We start from the raw sequence: 9,511 nt of genomic DNA, 5'->3' as shown, positions 1-9,511 counted from the left end.
TACCTGATTAGAGCACACAGGAGAAGCAACCATCTGCTTCCTCTCCTCTTCCTCTTCTCTTTCTCTCTTCCCCTCCCACAGCCATGGCTCAATTGATTTGAGCCTGTTGGCCTAGGCCCTTGATGGCGAACCTTTTTATAAAAACCACCCACTTTTGGCCCTGGCTGGTTGGCTCAGTGGTAGAGCGTCAGCCTGGCGTGCAAGGGGTCCCGGGTTTGATTCCCGGCCAGGGCACACAGGAGAAGCGCCCATCTGCTTCTCCACTCCTCCCCCTATCCTTCCTCTCTGTCTCTCTCTTCCCCTCCCGCAGCCAAGGCTCCATTGGAGCAAAGATGGCCCGGGCGCTGGGGATGGCTCCTTGGCCTCTGCCCCAGGCGCTAGAGTGGCTCTGGTCGCAACAGAGCGATGCCCCGGAGGGGCAGAGCGTCGCCCCCTGGTGGGCGTGCTGGGTGGATCCCAGTCGGACATATGCGGGAGTCTGACTGTCTCTCCCCGTTTCCAGCTTCGGAAAAATTAAAAAAAAAAAAAAAATTAAAAAAAAAAACAAACAACAACCACCCACTTTTGCATTGCTGGTCAACCTGGTTTCTCCCGCCCACTAGTGGGCAGTCCAGCTTTCATGGTGGGCAGTAGTGGAGCAACCCAACAGCGCCATGATTTAATTGGGTGATGAGTGTATAGGCGTTCAGACACACTTAAGTGTTTGGAATTTTTCACACAAAATAATTTTAGAATGTTGTTAGCTTTTTCCAAACCTTAAAGTCCTGTGAGCTCTGCCTCTCCTCTCTCAACAGTTCCCTTTTTTTTCTTTCCTTCTTTTCCAAGTAAGAGGAAGGGAGATAGAGAAACAGATTCCCACATGTGCCCCAACCAGGATCCACCTGGCAACTCCCGTCTGGGGCCAATGCTCTGCCCATCCGGGGCCATGCTTGCAATCGAACTATTTTTAGCGCCTGAGGTAGAGGCTCCAGGGAGTCATTCTCAGCACCTGGGGCCAATGCACTCAAACTAATTGAGCCATGGCTGCAGGAGAGAAAGAGAGAGAGAAAGAGAAGGAGGAGGGGGAAGGATGGAGAAGCAGATGGTCACTTCTCCTGTGTGCCCTGACCAGGAATTGAACCCAGGACACCCACCAACTGTCTCTTAAATAAGTACATTGTATTGTGCATTGCTCAATTGCATTTCACAGAGATTGAGGCTTTTTTTTTTCCACAAGTTGAAGGCAAGACCCTCCACCTGTAAAAAGATTGCAGGTCTCTTAACTGAGATAGTTGCTTTATTGCAGATAGTTGCTTTATTGCAGCCAATCCACAATATCTCTGAGGTATGCCTGTATCTGTCATGTGACTAAACCTGAAGAAGGATGATCGGCTGGAAAAAAAAAGTCAGTTCATGCCTTCCCATCTGTGGCTTGAGTATCTATTGAAGGGTTTGAGGTGTCAGGGCAGAGCAAATAAGGAAAAGCCTCCTGGGCATACATAAGTGATTATGGCTAAGCCACAACTAAGGCTAGGGCTCCCTGTTCCTAGGGCACAGAATTTAAGGAGGCACTCCATCTCTGGGACTGACCCTGTACTTGCTGGCAACCAAAAGGGGATGTCTCTTTTTTTTTTTTTTTTTTTTTTTCATTTTTCTGAAGCTGGAAACAGGGAGAGACAGTCAGACAGACTCCCGCATGCGCCCGACCGGGATCCACCCGGCACGCCCACAGAGAGGAAAGCGCGGCGGAGGGGTGGAGAAGCAAATGGGCGCTTCTCCTGTGTGCCCTGGCCGGGAATCGAACCCGGGTCCTCCGCACGCTAGGCCGACGCTCTACCGCTGAGCCAACCGGCCAGGGCGGGATGTCTCCTTAAGTTCGTGCCTGACAGAACTCTCCTGCCTTACCCTGGTCCAGGGCCTAGTGCAGTGGTTCTCAAACTTTTTGAAATTGGGGCACATTTAAAATTCTACAAATAATAATTGTAGGTGCACTATATACAAATTTCTGAGAAATATGTTATAATAATTAAGTCAAATATTAAAGAAAAAATATAAAGACCAAGCGTGCTTTTATGGTAATTAAACAAAATAAATACAACAAAATTAAATTTATTCTGACATTAAAAAACATTCTTATGTTACATTTTTTGAGTTATGCTTTTTAGAATACGTAAAAAAGCGGGGTTAAAAAAACCGACAAAAGTTATCTTTTTATATATATAGATACATTCTTAGTAAGATTTAGTAAATTCGACAGATTCCGGCACAAATGTGTTAAGTTTTTTCATACTTGTGTTTATGAATGTGTCCTAGCGGTTTCTTCAATGTTTGGCCATATATTTGAAAGGCAAACTCTCATTTCCTCATCAATACATTGAAGAATTCCTCTCTTTTTACTCTTAATTGTGTTGAGTGCAGAAAAACCCCGTCATACATATCACCTTAACTTTACACCAAACAAAGGATAGAAGAAACTTGCCTCCAGTCTTTCCAGGGAACATGGGGGTAGTGTAAACAATCCAGCACCACAGCTTAACAGCCCTTTGCAACCTAATCAGGCAAGTGAGGTGGGGGGTTGGGCAGACTGTCAGCTTACAGCCACAGTCCTCACACCTCTGTTACCCAAAAATCTAAACTCAAAAATCCCTGTTGGTTTTTTGGCCCCAACAGGCACATATTTCTCTGGAATACAATGGGGCGCACTTGAAAATCTTCTAGGGCATACACTTTGAGAACCACTGGCCTAGTGTATTGAGTGCTCAATTCAACTTCCAGAAAACTAGGGAACTGGGCAAGCTCCCAGTGCCAACCCACTAATCCTCTTCCTCCCTGAACTAAGGGAAAGAGACAGGAAGTCTCAACAGTAAGGCACGGCTTCCTCTGCTAACAAAGTAGGTGCAAGTTCTAGGGATGGAACTCCCTAGAGCTCTACAGCCCAGGCTTCAGTCACCATCTACCATACATACGCTGACTGCACAAAATACACTGCTGCTTCTCAGAACAAAAGCAAGCTGACCAGCTGTTCCTACAGGGCGAGGCCAGAGAAGCCAGCCAGCTTCTCTGAATTGAAACTCGGGTGCCCTCTGCTGGTCTCTCTGATTACAACAGCTGGCGCTGAGACATGCTGGACTGGCCTGAAAAACTGAAATGATTAAAATGATTGACTAAATTTTAAGAGAAAGGGAGAAATGGAAAGTGTTCCTATTAGATTCAAGTTTCTTTTGGCTCCTAGAGACGCCCATATCCAAGTACCCGACTGTATTGGCCCTGCATTCACTGAGTTCTCTCCACAGCCCAGGGCCGGGCCCCATCCCAGTAGGCAGGGCTGTCCATGGCAGAGGGAGAAGGGCAGGGCATGGATTCAGAGCCTTGATCTTCCCCACACAGCCGCACCATGGATTGTGAATGCTCTCGTGTTGTTTGATTTTTTCTAACAGTCCTAAGCAGAATCATTTCCACTTACACATAAGGAACTTGAGGCGTGGAGAGATCACTTCAGCTGTTCCAGGTCAGTTACAAAGCTAGTGTGAAAGCTGAAATTCAAACCTTACTTTTTTATAAAATATTATATACAGTATTATTAAGTATAGTCACCAAGCTGTCCATTACATCCCCACGACTTATTTACAACTGGAAGTTCATACCTTTTACTCTATTCACCCATTTCACCCACCCCCAACCCTATTCCTCAACTCTCTGGCAGCAGCCAAACTGTTCTATGAGCTCATTTTCTTTCTTTTTTAGATTCCACATATGAAAGTTCATAAGAGGCTTATCTTTTTTTTTTTTTTTTTTTTAGTGAGAGGAGAGGAGGCAGAGACCCCAGCGTGCATCCAGAAGGGAATCCACCTGGCCAGTCCACTAGGGGGTGATGCTCTGCCCATCTGGGGCCCTTGCTCTGTTGCAACCAGAACCATTTTTTAGCGCCTGAGGCGGAGGCCATGGAACCGTCTTCAGCGTACAGGGTCAACTTGCTCTAATTGAGCCTTGGCTGCAGGAGGGGAGGAGAAGAGAGAGAGGATGGAGAGGGAGAGAGAGAGAGAGAGAGAGAGAAGCGAGAGGGGGGAGGGGTGGAGAAGCAGATGGGCACTTCACCTGTGTGCCCTGGCCGGGAATCGAACCTGGGACTTCTACACTCTGGGCTAATGCTCTACCACTGAGCCAACCAGCCAAGGCCATAAGACTTGTCTTTGTCAGACTTACTTCACTAAACAAAATACAGTTGAGGTCCAACCATGTTGTTGCAGATGGCAAGATTTCCTTGCTTTTTCTCCCCATGGGTTTTCTCAGGGAGTTTATTTGGGCAGACCAGGGGACAGAGAGGCCTGCATCTACAGGAAAATGTTGGGCCTCTTGGTGGAGAAGCGTGACTTGTGCTGGCAAGGAAGGACCTGGTGGACTGCGGAGATTTAATCTTGAAGTCATGAAACGGTTGACTGCCAGTTGGCAGCATTTATTGGATGTGATCTCCTTCACCTTCATTATCTGGATTGAGTAGGTGTGGGCTCGGTGCCAGGGCTCCATGTGTTGATAGCACTGGGTGATAGTGCCCATCGTGGTCATGTCCCGATACATGTTGTGGATGCCATGGCGGGAGTCATAGCACAGCCAAGTACCAAAGTTCTTTACTGGAAAGAGGCAGTTTTTGAATACCTGCCCACAGAAGAAAATTTCTCCTGAATATTTCTTTTTTTTTTCTGAAGTGAGAAGCGGGGAGGCAGGGACAGACTCCCGCATGTGCTCAACTGGAATCCACCAGGCATACCGCTCTGCGCATCTGGAGTGTTGCTCCGTTGCAACCAGAGCCATTCTAGCCTGAGGTGGAGGCCATGGAGCCATCCTCAGCACCAGGACCAACTTTGCTCCAATAGAACCTTGGCTGCGGGAGAGGAAGAGAGAGACAGAGAGAAAGAAGAGGGGGAAGGGTAGAGAAGCAGATGGGCGCTTCTCCTGTGTGCCCTGGCCGAGAATTGAATCCAGGACTTCCATATGCCAGGCCGACGCCCCGTGAAGATTTCTTTATCTTCTTCAGTTGAGACACAGAGTATCAGAAGTGGGACTTTGCAATGACATGGTTAGGTGCAAAGATGTGCGTGCTGCAAAGGCAGTATACACACTTGGGGTGGGCAGGCCACACCCCACTACCAGGTGCTCTCACTGTGTACCAGAAACCTTGATAGTGTTCTCTCCATGTTCGCCACTACTCACAAAAGAAAGGGTTCCTTCTTTTTTATGGCTGAATATTCTACTGTGGGCATATACCACATTTTCTTTATCCATTCATTTATTGATGGATATCTAGGTCATTTCCTTATCTTGGCTATTATAAATAATAATGCAATAAACATGAGGGATGCAGTGTGGGAATATGTTGTGAAAATATGCAGAGTTAGGATAACAATTAAAGACAGCAAGACACCCTACAGTGAAAGCCCTGAGCAGAAAAGAGTCCAGGGGCCTCTCTGTATTGGAAACAGTGTGTGCTGGAAACAGCAGAACAGCAGGATAAGATTTAGCAACTAAAAAATGTTTAGGCTCTCAGAATGAGATTAGGAGTCAGCATGTTCCTTGTCCTTTATTTCACCCCCTGAAAACTTCTTCTTTCTGCTTCCTTGAATTATTTGTACTGGTTAATAAATATCTGAGTGAGGCTGGGGTGGGGCTTCAGTCCTTCGATCTGCTGACCAGAACTGTTGCCTCGCCTTGGCCCCTCGGTGCATTTCATCTGGTCTCCGAGTAGTCTTGCCACCAGGACAAGTGGTGCCTTGTGTGAACAATGGGAACCAGATGACAGATTTGCCATTCCAAGTAGTCATTGTCTCCGCAACAATGCAGATGTCTTTTTTTTTTTTTTTTTTAAGAAAGAGAAAAAGAGAGACAGAGAGATAGGAACATCAAGCTGTTCTTGTATGTGCTCTCACTGGGGATCAAACCAGCAATATCTGTGCTTGGGGATGACGCTTCAACCAACTGAGCTACCTGGCCAGGGCTGAAGATGTCTTTTCAAGTTAGTGTTTACTACAGATAAATACCCAGAAGTAGAAGTGCTGGATCATATGGTAGTTCTATTTTTAATTTTTAAGGAAAATCCATACTGTTTTATAGTGTCTGCAATTTCCACTAGCAGTGCACCAACATGTGTTATTTGTCTTTTTGATATTTTTTACCTTTTCTATGTTTAGGTGTGTCTATACACAGGTACTCTTGTGTTACAGTTGCCTATCGTACTCATACAGTAACATGCTGACAGGTGTGAGGTGATACCTCAATGCAGCTTTGACTTGTATTTCCCTGATGATTAGGGATGATGAGTGTATTTTCACATACATGTTGCCCATCTGAATGTATTCCATGGAAAAATGTTTATTCAGATTCTATACTCATTTTTTTAAAGGACTTTATTTTATTTATTTATTTTTTAATTTTTATTTTATTTATTCATTTTTTAGAGAGGAGAGAGAGAGAGAGAGAGAGAGGGAGAGAGAGGAGAGAGAGACAGAGAGAGAGAAGGGGGGAGGAGCAGAAAGCATCAACTCCCATATGTGCCTTGACCAGGCAAGCCCAGGGTTTTGAACCAGCGACCTCAGCATTCCAGGTCGACGCTTTATCCACTGCGCCACCACAGGTCAGGCTCTATACTCATTTTTAATTGGATTGTTTGGATGTTTTTGTTTGTTTGCCATTGATTGTAATTTGAATATTTTGGGTATTAATGTCTTATGAGATATGATTTGCAAATACTTTCTTCCACTCACCAGGTTGCCTTTAATTTTGTCAATGGTTTCTTTTGCTATGCAGGTTTTTATTTTTATATAATCCCACTTGTTTTTCTTTTTTTTGCCTTTACTTTTGGTGTCAAATCCAAAAAATATCATTACCAAGGCTTACTGCCTATTTTCCTCTAGGAGTTTTCTGGATTTAGGTCTTACATTCAAGTCTTTACTTCGTTTTGAGTTGATCTTTGTGTATGGCGTAAGACAGTGATCCAGTTTCATTCATTTTTTTTTTTCCTGTATTTTTTTGAAGTTAGAAGCCGGGAGGCAGAGACAGACTCCCCCATGAGCCTGACCGGGATCCACCAGCATGCCTGCCAGGGGGGGCGATGTTCTGCCCATCTGGGGCATTGCTCTGCTGCGGCTGGAGCCATTCTAGTGCCTGAGGCAGAGGCCATGGAGCCATCCTCAGCGCCCAGGCCAACTTTGCTCTAATAGAGCCTTGGCTGTAGGAGGGGAAGAGAGAGAAATACAGGAAGGAAAGGAGGAAGGGTAGAGAAGCAGATGGGTGCTTCTCCTGTGCGCTCTAACCGGGAATCGAACCTGGGACTTCCGCATGCCAGGCTGATGCTCTACCACTGAGCCAATTGGCCAGGGCCCAGTTTCATTCTTTTGTATGCAGCTCTTCAGTTTCTCAACATCATTTACTGTCCTTTGCCCATTGTATATTCTTTGCTCCTTTGTCATAAATTAATTGACCATTCATGTGTGAATTATTTCTGGGTCTCTCTTCTGTTCCATTGATCTATGTGTCTGTTTTTGTTTTGTTTTTTGGGGTTTTTTTTGGGTTTTTTTACAGAGTCAGAGAGAAGGATAGACAGGAACAGACAGGAATGGAGAGATGAGAAGCATCAATCATTACTTTTTCGTTGCACGTTGCGACACCTTAGTTGTTCATTGATTGCTTTCTCATATGTGCCTTGACCATGGGGCTACAGCAGACTGAGTAACTCCTTGCTTGAGCCAGCGACCTTGGGTCCAAGCTTGTGAACTTTGCCCAAACCAGATGAGCCCATGCTCAAGCTGGCGACCTTGGGGTCTCGAACCTGGGTCCTCTGCATCTTCTCAGTCCGACGCTCTATCCACTACGCCACCGCCTGGTCAGGCTATGTGTCTGTTTTTATGCTAATATACTGTTTTGATTACTATAGACTTGAAGTATAGTTTGAAATCAGGGTATAAGATATCTCCATCTTTGTTCTTTCAAGTTACATTGGCTATTTGGGGTCTTTTGTAGTTCCATACAAATGTTATGTTTGTTTGTTCTATTTCTGTGAAAAATGTTATTGCAATTTTAATAGGCATTGCATTGGATCTGTAAATTATTTGAGTAGTGTGGACACTTTAATACTATTCTTCCAATTCATGAGCACAGAACATCTTTCCATTTATTTGCCTTCAATTTCTTTCATCAGTGTCCTGTAGTTTTCAGTGTACAGATCTTTAACCTCCTTGGTTAAATTTATTTCTAGGCCCTGGCCGGTTGGCTCAGTGTTAGAGCGTCAGCCCAGCATATGGAGGTCCTGGGTTCAATTCCTGGCCAGGGCACACAGGAGAAACACCCATCTGCTTCTCCACCCTTCCCCCTCTCCTTTCTATCTCTCTCTTCCTCTCCCACAGCCCGGGCTCTGTTGGAGCAAAGTTGGCCCGGGCGCTGAGGATGGCTCCATGGCCTCCGCCTCAGGCGCTAGAATGGCTCTGATTGCAGTGGAGCAGCACCCCCTGGGGGGCCCTATCTGACTCCCCCTTGCTTCTCACTTTGGAAAAATACAAAACAAACAAACAAACCCTTATTCCTAGTTATTTTTAATGCAATTGTAAATTGGATTGTTTTCTTAATTTCTCTGATAGATAGGTCTGGATACACAAGTACTATTGTGTTACAGTTGCCTACAGTATTCAGTACAGTAACATGCTGTACATGTTTATATCCTAAGAGCAATAGGCTAAACCATATAACCTGTTAATATCAGCAAGTGTATAGAAACATAACACATTTTTGTGTATTGATTTTGTATCCTGCAACTTTATTCACTTATCCTAAGTGGGTTTTTTTGGTGGAGTCTTCAGGGTTTTCTATTGTTGTCTGCTGTCATATTATCTACATATCATGTCATCTACACTTATTGCTACATAGTGATTTTTTGGTCAACAACAGATCACATATAGCACAGTGATCACATTATAATTAAGCTGAAAATTTCCTATTACCTGATGATGTTTTAGCCATAGTAAAGTTGTAGTGCAACGCGTTATTCACGTGTTTGTGGTGATGGTGTAAACAAACCTGCACTGCCAGTCATAGAAAAGTAAAGCACATGTTTTTACAGTATAGTACATAACATATTTATAGCATAGTATCAAAGTAAAGCACATACAGTTGTGTACAATACATAACACTTAATAACAAATGACTGTTACTGGCTTTTGTACTAATTATAAAAGAAAAAGTTGGCCCTGGCCAGTGGCCCAGTGGATAGAGTGTCGGCCTAGGGTATGGATGTCCCGAGTTTGATTCCAGTCAGGGCACACAGGAGAGCAACCATCTGCTTTTTCCCTCCCTCTCTCCCTCTCCCCCTACTCTCCCTCTTCTCCTCCTGCAGCCAGTGACTCGGACCTAGTGTGGCCCTGGGCATTGAGGATAACTTGGTTAGTGTAAGCATGTCAGCCTCAGATGCCAAAAATAGCTCGGTATCAGCCTCAGACGGGGTTGGCGGGTAGATTCTGGTTAGGGTGCATGCAGGAGTCTATCTCACTAT

The 9,511-nt window shown here is 45.0% G+C and overlaps 1 pseudogene; it reads right to left on the bottom strand.

Moving 5' to 3' along the window:
• Positions 1 to 4,310: 4,310 nt before the first annotated feature.
• Positions 4,311 to 6,221, bottom strand: LOC136319368 (large ribosomal subunit protein eL20 pseudogene; annotated as a pseudogene).
• Between the last annotated feature and the right edge of the window lie 3,290 nt (positions 6,222 to 9,511).

This window comes from Saccopteryx bilineata, chromosome 1 (assembly GCF_036850765.1).
Source record: "Saccopteryx bilineata isolate mSacBil1 chromosome 1, mSacBil1_pri_phased_curated, whole genome shotgun sequence".
Lineage (NCBI taxonomy): Eukaryota > Metazoa > Chordata > Mammalia > Chiroptera > Emballonuridae > Saccopteryx > Saccopteryx bilineata.
Note: the sequence above shows the minus strand (reverse complement) of the source record. Positions and strands in the feature narration are given on the sequence as shown.